Consider the following 14,128-nt stretch of genomic DNA (forward strand, 5'->3'; position numbering starts at 1 on the left):
AGAAAAAAAAATCTGTAATCACTTTCATTAGCTGGGAATTGATATTTATTTTTTTCCTTGTCTTTTGGATACTGAAACAGTCCATTTATAGAAACACATATTTACAGTAATATAATCCCAAATCTTTGCTCTAAGGAAGGTCTCTGGAAGTTTTTTTAATCTTCCATTGACACTTTGTGAGTAAAACCTGAGTTTCTAACAGTGCACAGAACTTTCTGGCATGGTTATCAGTGATAGACCAGTCCTGTTAACATACAGGGGGTTAGAACTTAAACATATTTTCAATTTTTAAGTTATAATAACTAAGTACACCTGCTGACTTAAAAATTATCCATTAGTCAGGTAATTTTCAATAGCTTAATCATCACTGGATTGTCTCAGTTTGTATTACAGGCAGTTCAACTGCTCTTCATCTGAACTTAACTGTTTCTTGTTTACACATCAGAAAATACAGAAAGAGGATAATATTTAGAAAACAAAGAAAAAAACGAAGTCTGTGTTCAAACACATTATTTATATAATCATCCTATAATTAAAGTAATTACAGTTTATGGTGAAAAATAATTTTTATTTTTATTTGCAGGTTTCTTGAGGGGTGTTTACTGATCTCATCGTAGCGAAGCTACATCAGAAATGTAGCTGACGATGCTCTCATTTCTGCAAAAGATTTAAGTTGTATAGGACACAGGGTATTCTTTGTGAAATAACTATGCATCTTTACAGTCCATTAATTGGTAGGTCTGTATTAAAGAGAATAGTCTGATGTTCAAAGATATTTGTGAGCTTTTATATTCTCAGCTACAGCCACAGCTACTCTGGATATAAATTTTCTGAATTAAAGAGGATTTCTAATATACATACTTACAAGCAGTAAAATGGTGTAAATTAAGGATTTTTTGCCTTGTGATATTTTTTAAGTTCTAGATTAAATTTGCTCTTCTTTTTAGAACCAGGAAAGCTAAAAACTTATAAAGTGAATGTTTAGGTGTCCGTGAGACTACCTGAATCTAGGCTCAGTATTTCTGAAAAAGACCCACTGACTATCAAAAATACTGACCTGAGATACAGAGCGTTAGTCACAGAACTCAGGAAGCCAACCCAAATAGTATTTTTTCCTTTCATTAATAGCTAATCTGTCACAGGTAGCAGAATGAGGGAGAACAGGAACAAGGACCATATTTCTGCTTTGGAGGCATGCCTGGTCCACTGCACTGTTACTAAGAAGCACATACTGCCTTCCCCAAAAAACAACAAGCACACAGATACTTTGCAGTACTGGGAGATGACTAAGAGCCCCTCTGCTGTGTGGACATGGATGGGAGATTCGCATGGAACCATCCTGGATTTTCAGTTCTGGGTTTATTTTTTTCACCTCACAAACCATGTTTTACTGCTTCATAGGTATACACACCAAAAATTGTTATGATCAGATTAATCCTAAAATTGAGTCACATACTTCAAATAAGAGTCAGGTACTACATTTGCTTGATTACATTCATGTAAATATTGATATGTGCACAATCAATATCTGCCAGGACTGTGGAAAATTAGGAACACTATAACTCTCATAGCATGACATCTTTTTATTGTACAGCTAAAAGGAAGCATGTATTGACTCAATCTCCAGACAAAAGCATCTATTTATTATTTGAAATGAGCCATATCAAAGGACAAGATGGATATTCATGCAATGATAACAGGCAAAGGTGAACTTGCTTGGGAATTTTCTTCTTTCTTCTTCAGATATGATCTGCAGAAATATATCAACAATTTTTTTTCTGTCTGACCTCATGAGCAGGGGCTAAGAAACAACAAGCACATAAAGGCTTTAAAATAAAGCTAATATAAATCTTTCTCCACCACAACCTCCAGCAAAACCTATTCTAATTTCCAGAGTGTAATGTGCTTGCATAAATTGTTCCCAGCCATTGTCATACATGAGTGCTTTCCATGCAGTTTGGAGAATCTCTTCTAAGCACAATTTTAGGGTGCACAAGAAAATGTCTGTATCTCTGAGGCACCTGTTGAAGCTCTAGAAAAATTGCAAGACTTTCATCTGTGTAAACTGTACTATATTTACCTTAATGAATTTGTTCTTTGTAAACTTATGAGCTCTAGAACTTGCGCTGGTTCTCTGGTTACAGTATGCATGCACCTCCTACTGTATCTTCCACAGTCTGTGGAGAGATAACCGTCTTTGAGCAGCCAGTGGCTCCTCACCCACCAGTTAGTAAGGCACGGATAAACAGCTTGCTTTTAAGTTATGACACCAAGCTTGTAGCCTTTAATACCCCAGAACAGCTGTAAAAATTACTTGGTGGTTCATGTTCTCACATACCACCAGTGGTAGGTAAATTAAGTGCAGCTGCTCTTAAGCAAAATATCAGATACCAAAACCTCTGCAATTTGAAGGCTAAAGCAAGTTTCGAAGGCTACCTGCTCAGGTTCTGTGGAATAAATTTAATAAAATTAGAGGTCTGGGCAAGCTGATCTTCTCAAGTATTGAGACAAGTTAAGAAGAGGTTTGGGCATATAGTGCTGAAAAGACCCTGGAGCTTAGATGGGGCTGAGTTCTTGAAAGACCCAGTGTATCACTACAGCAGTTTTACCTGCCCTACTAGTCGACTGTTCATAACACTCAGAAAAAAATCCATAACCAAAAATTTCTTAATTATTTATCAATGATTTCAATAACATAGCAATAGTTAGGCAGAATTCATATCCTCTTAGGAAGAGACTAAATGACACCTCTTGGAATTTTGTATTTGGTATTCTGATTTATCAGAAGACTACCTTTATTAAGCCTCATCTCTTCCAGAAACTGCAGCCTCCTTGGGCAATCAGTTCCATTCATAACTAACCCTGCTCTTAGCTCTTAAAATGTTTCCCTAAAACTAAAAAGAAAACTTCCAAGTCAGGCTCAACAAAAATCCAGAAAAAAAGTCAGAAAACATTCTTCTAGCATTTTGCAAGTACAAATTTACCATCATAATGGCTCTTACTAACAGTTTAAAAATATTCTTGAGGAGAAGAGATTACTTTTGGGGCAGTGAAATTTCAGAATAGGTAGAGAATCCCTCTTACTGCTTTAAAGAGTTATTTTTATGATTAAACTGATTATTAACCAAAAGAGCTCAGACTAGCAGTTGTGTCAGACTGGTAATTTACACCTTCAGCAGAGAATTTAGGAAAACTACACTGTTTTGACATGTTTCTTTCACTTTGTCTTTTTATTTGTTTTTATGAATCCTCTCCTTTGTTTTGACATTACTGGGGAGCTTTAAGATGCACTTTCTTGAAATGTTGAGTTTTTTAGTTGTCACCAGGCAGTATCAGAAAACACAGAAAATCTGATTACAGATGCACCATAATCTTCATTAAATATTAATGTTAAGAGCAATTTAATGACAATTTGGGTCATGGTCAGGGATCCTTCTTCCACTTTTCCTAAGGGTTCACCACATAACTGGTGGTTATGGATAGCTGTATGCCCTTGAGAGAGAATCTTCCTTTGAAGCCTGAAAGTCAAGGACTTGCGAGTCCAAACCCTTTGCAGAATTGTTTTTTTACATATATGACAGATCTGGTATTGTAATAGGTACCAATAAACAAAGCAACATTGACATGTTAGTTTGCTTTAATTAACACTCAAAGTAAAACCTTTTCATTTCAACTCTTTCTTAAACTAATAACATAGCAGTTCAACATCTTCATTTGGAAGATGATGAAAGAAATTAGAATAAGAGAAGGGATGTTCTGAGAGACTTTAAAATTTAGCTGAAACTTGTGAATATAACAGTTTAGGAGAAGCTATGCCCTTTCGTCAGGCACGGAGAGTTTTCAGACTTAAAAAGATTCAGGCAGCAGTTACAGCCAGAATATCTGATGGTTTTGAACTTGTCCTGGTTAATCAAGAGGCAGTCACTTTCTGTTGTAACTGTTCCTTATTAAGTGAATCTGTTATCTGAATAATAAAATCATCTGTCAAAGATAATTGAGTCTGCTTTTTATTCAGGTCGAAGCAGTGCCTGCACTTTATGCAGTGGCTCTGAACTTTCCAACTCACGCACCTGCAGTGTGTCCCAGATCACACCAAGCACAGTGCAGCTCCTGAAAGGAGGGCTTGCTCTGAGTTTTGAAATGAAGCATGTGTTGAAACATAGGTACTTTGGGAAGCACCAAAAAGGAGGGCTTTCAAAACAACCCATGAACGCAGGGATATTTGTTATACTGTAACTTCCAAATCAGTGGTTAGTCTTAAATAAAAAGTTTTTTCCTCCAATTGCAGTTACATTCTAGTTAAGCTTTTCACAAGGTACACTCAGGCTTTATTCTCAGTTACAAAAAATTCAAATATTCTATTAATAATTTGTAATCATCAAATGAAAGTATTGCTGCAGTCATTCTTTTGTTAGTCACCAAGTTATCAGGATGTTTCTCACTTTTTACCATGGCTTCCCTTACTCCTCCAAATGAGAACTGAACTTGGATAGATGGAGACTGATTAAAGAGACATTTCCAGACCATTTATCTCTATTGTGTACTCTGCAATGTTTTTTAGTCAGTAGACAAATTTTCAGTTGTCCTCATGAGAACAGAGTGTTGCCAGCACAGGGCATCTTTTAATACATATTTATCCCCCCCCCCCTTACATGTTTGTTTTTATTTTTTTTTTACCCCCCCTCAGGCTCTTTTTGCATTATTTAGCAGTCCTGTGTGATAATATCTCATAAAGGTATTCTTTCAATTTTTAAACACATTTTAAGAAATAGCTTTCTATTAGTGCATATCCATGTCTATCTTGGGTCATCAGGTATGGCACAGGCAAACAAACGTTAATTGAGAGTTTGCTGTTTGAATGGTACGTAAAACATAATCCACGCTTTAAGCAGCAGTTCAAGTTGTATCTATCTCCTCTGGTATATGCTGTGAGATTTGGGTGGATGACACATTACTACTTTGCAGTAAGATGATTATTCAAAGACCTTGGTTCTTCAGAAGAACACTATTGTTATGCCATTGTAACTCCCTAACTGTTTTTCAAAGGATTGTAAACACCAAGAATTTGTGCCCAAAGAGGCAGAGTTGAGCCTGAAGCTTTGAAATACTGATAAGATATGCAATAATAATAGAATGTCTATCTTTTTAACCATGAAACGGTCTCTGGTTGTTTTCTTGAGACATGAGAACAGAGCAGGACTGATGAGAAATATTTTGTATTGCTTTGAACCCACTTTCTCCAGTGATTTTTTAATTCTCCTCAGCTTTTGTAAGAGCTTAAATTAACTCATTCTAAAGTTTAAATTCATAAGAAAACAAATAAATATTTGTTTGGTTTTGTTTGTTTATAAAAAATCCCTGGGATTTTTATTTGTTTGTCTCTTTTAGGCAATCGGCACCAACGTCTGCAACCATGTATAATTCCAACAGCAGACAAATGGGCCAAAATTATTGAAGCTTTCCTTTTGTCACTGTAATTACAAGCAGAGGTTCAAGAAAGAACTCTAAACTGCTTGCCACCTCCTTTCTCCTCTCTTACATCTTCCTCACCACCTCAGACTTTGGGGGGAAAACAACCACAGGATAAGATACAAACAACCATGACATTTCCATAAAGAAATGACTGAAAATATGGAGAAGAGTATTGACAGCAGCCATCTTATTTCATTAGTTTCCTAAGAAGATACTCAGAAAGAATATAAACTTAAAAATATATATATATTTTTCTTAAGGAAGTTTGGTCTAGTCAGGGTGAACTAATGGTTTGAGCATCAGGAGATCCCAAGTGGTATTACCACTGATTTGTTGCATCAGTCAGGAATACTCTCTTTGTTTCAGCACAATTTTTTTCTGGTGGAAAGGGAGACCTAATATTTAGCAACTTGAAAAATGGGGGATTGTGACAACTGCACACTGATTTAACCGTAAGAAGTACTTTACTGCTTCAAGTACTACGGTTACAAGTTTTATGCATGATATTATCATTATCCTTTTTTGTTACTGTTAAGGAATAGATTTTACTTCACTGTTACTAATAAACGTATTTTCTACAGCAAGAGCAAAACACTTCTTACAGAAGTGTGCTTTGAAATGTGTACAGCGGTGCACATGAAATTATAAATGGCTAATCTTCTGAAAAAAAAAATCCTTTATTCTATTAAAGACAATGAAATGAGGTTAAAAAAAATTGCATTTTCCTTAATCAAATACAAATATGTATAATTATGCAAACAAATATATTCTGCTATGTAGAAAAATAACAAGGAATTTCTGAACGTATAAACTAAACCGCTGTCAACTTTAGGAGAAGTAATTTTGGTCACAGGGAAGTTTTTAGATCTCACCTGAAAATTTATGTCCTTCATCAGGAGTTATGAAGCAAGCCTGCTTACATATTTTTCAAGGTACAACCATGACTCATTTATGCTATTGTATGTTCCCAACATGTTTTTGTCATACAACATTTTAAAACAAGATTTTTTTTTTCTTTTTCTGAGATACGAATTAACCCATGACAACAATTTCATCAAGGTATTATTATGATGTGGTAGTTTTTAAAGAAATAAAAGAGATTGGACATTCTTACGGCAAAGGGAATATCAAGAATTTGAAAAACAAAAAGCAGAAAAGCTTTAAGGATGACTCTGAAGACATAATGCTAATACTCAATTGCCTCAGCAAATACATGACTGTTGCCTATGATTTTCTGTAGCATCTGCAGTAGTCACACAGCTGGACAGATTTAATACAGAATGAAAATACCTATGGTAAATCATCAGATTAATAAATTGCACCAGGTCTACCACAACAGTAAGTATCTGAGGTAACTTCTATTACTTTCTACACATTTCGTCTCATCTCCCTGTGCCCGCTAGTTGAATAGGACTACTTGTATTCTTGAAGGGAAGTGTGTATTTAAGCATAGCTATGAAAAGCTTGAGTTTCTTTTATTAGAGAAAGTAATCAAGTTGACATCCCTTGTGTCCCACTCCCTTTGAAGATGCTGATGGTGATGGGTGTAGGTATCTCGTTTTCTTCTTATGAGAGGAATAAAGTAGGGAAAGGAAAGGAATAGGGAACAACACTAGATATCTGTAAGATCAATTTAGTAATTATGGGTTTAACCTGTCAAACACAGGTCATCTGGCCAATTCAGAAGGGCCTGTATTTACAAGACATCATCTTTGAACAAATATAGATAACGGAAATTTCAAGGCTAGGTCTCTCAGTGTGGTGCACAGGAGGTGCAAAAAAATCCCATTAACTGCTAACAGGATTTGTGTCCCTGTGTCTCATGCACCACTTTGAAAATTCACTTGCAGTCATCTGGAAGCAAGGTAATATGCCAAGCATTCAAGATTACATCATTAAAATACAGACAAGAAGCTTAATCGGCTATCACGTAAAAAAGTTTTAGAAGCATAAAGAATTTCTTATGGTTAAATATTTCATTTCAAGCTTGGATTTTTCTACTGGACCTACCTATATATGAGTGTTTAATCCAATAAATTCGTGGATCTTTACTAATTTGTAATTCAGCTTTATAGTTAGTTGGAAATTGTGAATCTCAAGACCACAGATATCTAAAGATCAAAGAATTCCAAGAAAATTTACTCACAAAATGTTAATAGTTCAATTAGATTAAAAAAAAAAAAACAACAAAAAACAAAAAAGCAACAAACACAAAACACCACACAACAGAACCAAAACATACACATATGCATGTGCAAATTGCATTTACACATCATACTTCAAGAGCATGTAATGTTAATAGTAGTCCAGGTAGGTCTTCACATTTTAAAGTCCCTTCCTATGGCTGAGTATGAAGAGTTTATTGACATATCATTTAGTGAGATGAAATAGTACACTATAGTAAATGTTATAGTTTCAAATAAGATCACTACATGCATGAAGTGATGATGAGTGATACCTGAGGAAACCAAACATTTAAATGTGAAAGATACTGGCTTTGTATCAGGATGTCTGGTGAAGATGTCCTTGGAGTCACTGTTTACACTGCCAACATTTTGTTCATCATACCGGGAGTTCTCACGGTAGCGTTTCACTGCCTTTCCTCTAAAACACCTGAAGCTGTGCTTAGCCTTTGAAAGATAAGCTGAAGCCATTGTGAAACATCTACCGAACCCCAAAAATTTTCTCTGATGACATATTTAAGTCCTGATACATTAGTATTAATGTGTTTTCCCTTTTTGCACAAATTTTTGCCCTCAGAAGTCTAGCTTGGAAAATTAGGAGCCACCTCTGCAGACCAACTCTAGCCCAGCCAGGTTGTGTGCCCAGCTAAGCAACTCTCTCGTTTTATGTGGAGACCAGAAAAAAAAAACAAACAAGAAAATGTAATAACCTTCCAATGACAATTAGGAAAAAAAAAGCAACTTTTCCAGAAGAATATTTTTTATATTGCAGGTAGATATTTTTCAGAATTCTCTAAATTTTAAGTATTACACCCAACTTCACCATTTTTCTTAAAGTATCAAGTGGGGCAGCTTAGCCAGACAGTCTGTGTGTACACGACATCACCGATTCTGATACTTGAAGCAACCTCGGGAGATCAGTCCTGGTGAATTTAAGGGATTGGGGTTATGCAGTTTCTTAGGGATACGGCACAGAATGCCTCTGTGCTAACTTGGATATGTATCTGTCTTTATAGTATTTGGCTTTTTATGTGGTAGACAGAAACCAACAATTAGGCATTTAAGGTCTCTAGACAGTGCGTGGAAGTACATAGAGTGGTAGGACAGAACTCAAACCACACTAGGAAGCTAAACCACCCTAGGAAGCTAAGCTAAGTATGACAGAACCCAAGCCACCCTAGGAAGCTAAGCAGAGAAGATACAGTATCAGATACATGTGCAGACTGTGTAATTAATGTGTGGTGCTTGAAGTCTGACAGTTGAAAATTCTAAGCAAAAGGATACATTTTCAAATTTTCCATTTATTCAGGGCTGTGGAGAGGAACCTCATGCACTCTCCTGAAGGTAGTGAGATACCTGTTTTCATTCAAAAATTACTTTTTCCATTGCAGTGCAATGTTAGCAGGAGACAGAGCTGGTTTTAACTCTTCTTTCACAGTCCACCCTTGTGGTTCATGCCCAAGGGAGTGGAAGGTAGCCAGTCTATATCCCCTTCTTAGCCTGAAGAAGAGTCACCCAGCAGTGCTTCTGTGTTACCAGGCTACTGTGGAGGGAACGGTGAAGGGAAGAGAGATAGTGGAGGGGAATGCAGTCTTTCCTTTCTGTTCAGTTTAACCTGCTCCACAGAAAACAAGTCATAGGATCAGAAAGCAGAGAGCCTGGAAACATGAGTGTAGTCCATGCTTCAAAGACAGTTCCTATGTATTATGTGCAACAAATGGTAAAATACATTAGTAATCCTGGAAAAAGTTGTGAGGCTCAAGTTTTGACTTGCTGGATGCTCTTGCAACTATGATACAGAGTCATGCCCCATCTTTGCAGTAGAATATTCTTACCGTAAGACTAAATATGGCTATTCTTTTACATAACAAGGCCTCTTACAGGGCTCTGGGTAGTGCAACCTTAGTTAAATGAAAACTGCCCTTAGCTGTTAGCCTTTCTAAAAAGTTTTGCAGACCACCTGAGGTATTTTAAGTGGGAATTATGTAGTCTGAATATTTCATGTTACTAACTATCTCCCATAAATCCTTCCCGTGTCCTCAGATAGTTAGGCCTGTTGTAATTGCTCCACTGCAATTTCTAGAAGGTGAGAGAGTGAGTTCACCTTGTTTCAAAATCCTTTCCTATCACAAATTACTCTTTCATTCTAATAGCAATTTAGACCACTGATGGATAAGTTTTCTTCCTTAACAGTTTGAAATATCCCAGTAATTGCAGGTCAGGAGCTTATGCAGAATATAGCTATGCATATATAATGATACAACTAGTGGATTCAAAACCAACAAATACATGTACTTCATATAAAGTACAACAGTTCCATGCCTTCCTCCTGAGTTGAGGACACAAAATATATTCCCCTGATATGTATGTTTTTTATATTTTGGTGACAGAGACTCATGCAATTTAAACCCATTTTTGCCTCTCATTTACAGAACACAGAATCCACAGTAAATGACCATGTATCCACTACCTCATCAGTGGCTTCAATAATGCAGGAGACATGGCACTTGTATTTGGATTGTAGTTTGTGGACTACTTGACAGCCTTCTTTTCCATAATATATTCATCACAAGATATACTGGTTTTGCAATAAAGTATTTTTTAATTGCTAGCTTTAGAAATATTTAAGTACCCAATTATTTTTATCTAAAAGACTATTCTAGGAAAAAAGGAAAATTTAAAAATGGATAGGGCCATGGCTAGACAAGGATTATGGGTTGCACAGCAAGAGCACTAAGCACTCAATGAAGTGCATAAATAATTAGTAACACACTTTAAGACAACTTTTTCTTGGTTCATAGTACCTATGCTCACTTAATTCCAGCTGAAAATACATCCATTCGTCCACAGCGAAGGACAGATCAATTGGTAACCAAGTCAATAAGAAGAGTGATAAATGTTGTAGCAACAAAGGCCAAATATTTTCTGTACATACATAGATCAGACACTCATTCAAAGATTAGGCTCCAGTACAAATTTAGCCTAGCAAAAAGATCATATATGAGATAGACTTGCCTGTCATAGTCTATTGCCCATAAATGTAGGCATGTGGGTACATGTAATAATTTTTAACATCTAGTTCTGAATATGTGAGTGAAGTTCAGTAACATGGGCAGAAGATTAATAAAAACAGGTAACACTCCATAAATAGGCTGTTTCATTTTTGCTTGTTTCAAAGTTAAATGAATACCCATGTATCCTCTTTTTTTTTGTTCATTTTCTACAGACATTGTTGAGACTAATTTGGTCAGCACAAATGGATATGACCTTCAAAATCAATAGATGTCTTCACTAAATTTCACTAAACTGCATCTTGAAAACCTTCATGACAGTATTTTCACATTTGAAGAAGTATTTTGGCACCTAAAGATGCAGCTAGGGCACCTAATGTAAGTACAGTGTGAATAAAGATAAATGTGTAAGTTCGGTTAGATTCTCAAATCCCTTTGAAATCCTGATCTTGGTATGTACATACTTACAAGGAAGAACAGAAAAAAATCTCAAGAGATATGACCAGACAGCTGTTTACCTATCTCAAATAGTAAGGACTAAGGTCATTTAAGTTCCATATCAGTCCAGTGATTTGCAGAATTCCCAAAATGGTTAAACAAATAACAAAGCCAAGGAAGACTGTGTGCTCCTTGTTCTAGTGATTTACAGACCACTTCTGCAAAACGTGTCCCCCCAAAGTTCTTTACAGAAACAAAACAAAATCAGTTCCTTTTATCAGTGTATCCCCAGTTCAGACTCTCACACATATGTTTTTCTATATCATATTACATAAATGAGCATTGCTGTCAGCTCTATCTGTGATACTTGCCTTTTAAGTGAATTACTTCAGCTGGGTTGAAGTGGCTCTGCTAAGAGAAGTCTGAATGATACAGAATCACTTCAAGCTTAATAACATATTTTTTGCCGATTGTCATAACAATTTTTCTGTATCAACGCATATAATAAAAGGTGCTGTACTATGGATACCATTAAACTGGCTTAGACTTTGGACATTCCTTATATTTCTGAGTTCATAGTATGCTGTCTCTAAGCCAACTAGAAACTGTACTTTCTGATTCTTTCTACACTATATCTCTGAAACAAGAGTCTTTCTTGTCCATCTGCACAGCTATAATTCTCACCAGGCTGTCTTCTATCTTGGTTACAAAGTCATTCCCTTCTTTGGGACTGACAAATATGTTGAACAGGAGCCATACCTTTCTCAAGTTCAAAGAGGCTTTCTGCAGAAATGACAATGACAATGTCAAATGCTGGTCTTTCCTTACATATCTGCTACAGAGCTGTATAGACCTGACCTAATACTGAGTCTTAATGTTCTTAAGTAGTAAATAAATCTTTCTACTTTCTTTCATACATACTTTCTTACCTTTCCTGCAATTGATTGTGTTCATATGAATGTCATTACAAGAGCCATTGTAAAATTTTAGGATTTTTTTTAAGGTGTAAATGCAGCACAGCAAAGAGATAGAAGTAGCTGGAAATGCTAAAACTTCTTGTAAGAAGGCTCAGACAACAAGTTTTGGAATAAGATATGCATCAAACTGACTGTCAATCAGCTATATAGTACAGTTGTATGAAGACTGTCATTCTTCCATACTAAGGACAAAAAAAAAAACCAAAACCCTGGAATAACTGTAATTTCTCTTTTAAATGTATATAGAGAGGAAAAGTGCTGTACTGCATTAGTGCAATTACAATAGAGATAGTGTTTTTCCAAAGTGTCTGCAAAAAACTGCAGAGAGATGCCCAAACCATGTTCCATTAATCGTTCCATTAATTTCTAAGTATTATACTAATGAATCCTTATAATTTTAATTTTGAGGTGAAAGAACATATATAATTTTAAATGGTTATTTTAAGTAAGGCTGTCAACTGTCTTTAGTGTGGTTTGCTTTTATAAATAAGGAAGACTTGACATAGTCAGCAGTGGGGGTAGGCTATGTTAAGGCTCAAGTTATAGGACCAAACTGTATCGCCTTACTACTGGCTGAGCCTCAGGACAATGTCCAAAGTAGTAAGTCTTTGGCCCTTCAAGTAGTATGGTATGTGATGAAAGGTAGTTTAGTAGGTGATGTGACTCCATCTTTTCCTCTGAGGGACTGGAAATTCCTTGGCAAAGCTGTCATGATATGACGATATAAAGGTACCAAGCTTCGTCAGGGATGGTTTAGATTTGATATTAGTAAAAACTTCACAGAAAGGGTGATCAGGCATTGGAACAGGCTGCCCAGGGAAGTGGTCGAATCACCATCCCTGGAAGTGTTTAAAAAACACATAAATGGGGCCCTTATTGACATGGTTTAGTGGTGGACTTGACAGTCCTTGGGTAAAGGTTGGACTTGATGATCTTAAAGGTCTTTTCCAACCTAGTTGATTCTATGCTTCTGTATTATATATGATATTCTAATTTTACTTTATTTCAGTTATTAAACTGTTCTTATCTCAACCTGCAGTTTTTACCTCGTTTACAATTCTCCTCCCCATCTCACTGCAGGAGGGGGCAGTGAACAAGCAACTGTGTGATACTTAGCTGCCAGCTGCATTTAAACTGTGACACAGGGCATGATGACTGCATGGGGGCTTCTGGCCGTGCAATAGTAAGTTGAAGGGAAGCTGGCTTGTACATCTCAGAATGTCACTCTGAGAAACATACATCAACTGCCAACATCTAATTCAAAACCCTATTCTTATTCCTTCTTGACCCTAGAAAATTTTCTGTTCTGAATTGTTCATTCAGGTCTGTTTCTTAACAGTGAGCTTTGGGAGATACTGTCATCAAACAATAGATTTTGTACTTAACTAAAATAAGGACATATTTTTACACATTCGTCCAAAGATAACCCTTAATGTACTCTAGTGCCCTGAACACATTGTTAAGTTGAACTCACAGCAGACTAGAATTTAAAAGGAAAAAATGTTATGTATCCTGATTATTCATGAACCAATAAGGTCAGACACAGCTTTACCATATGTAGGGTTTAGAGAGCCTGAAGTATTTAAAGCTGTAGGGATACAACAGATCCCAAGAGTACCAAAAGTACCAAGAGCTGTTAAACAAGTACAGTGCCTCTAAATTTCTTGTATTTTTCTAAATTATCATTTTGGGGAATTTAATGCTCTAGGACAAGTAAAGTGGACTTTCCTAGCTGTTTAAAAAAAACCTACTGTTTATTGCTTGTATAGTCCCATAAATAACTAAAGGATTTGAACTAAGGAAATGTAGGCACTTTATACTGTATACTCATGCAGGCTTTTTTCCAAGTATTTGAAGGGAAGAATGAAGAAAGAATAGCCCAATAAGACTCACCAAGATGTGTTTTACCATTTATGCACACTGAGATTACCTGCTACCTTTGGCAAATTTGAAAAGACAACTTCTGAAAAGCAAGTTGTGGAGAATTTCCTGTTAAATCTTACCCTAAAACAATGACGATGGCATTGATAACATATGACAAAGGAAG

General features: G+C 36.1%; 1 long non-coding RNA gene across 1 annotated transcript; it reads left to right on the top strand.

Moving 5' to 3' along the window:
* Nucleotides 1-589: 589 nt before the first annotated feature.
* LOC134171134 (uncharacterized) lies at nucleotides 590-11,594 on the top strand. The gene is made up of 3 exons (XR_009967499.1): nucleotides 590-734; nucleotides 5,389-5,948; nucleotides 10,088-11,594. It is a non-coding gene; the product is annotated as an uncharacterized LOC134171134 (long non-coding RNA).
* The last annotated feature ends 2,534 nt before the right edge of the window (nucleotides 11,595-14,128 follow it).

The sequence above is a fragment of the Pezoporus occidentalis genome, unplaced genomic scaffold, assembly GCF_034315485.1.
Source record: "Pezoporus occidentalis ecotype Australia unplaced genomic scaffold, CSIRO_AGI_Poc_V1 ctg4, whole genome shotgun sequence".
Classification (NCBI taxonomy): domain Eukaryota; kingdom Metazoa; phylum Chordata; class Aves; order Psittaciformes; family Psittacidae; genus Pezoporus; species Pezoporus occidentalis.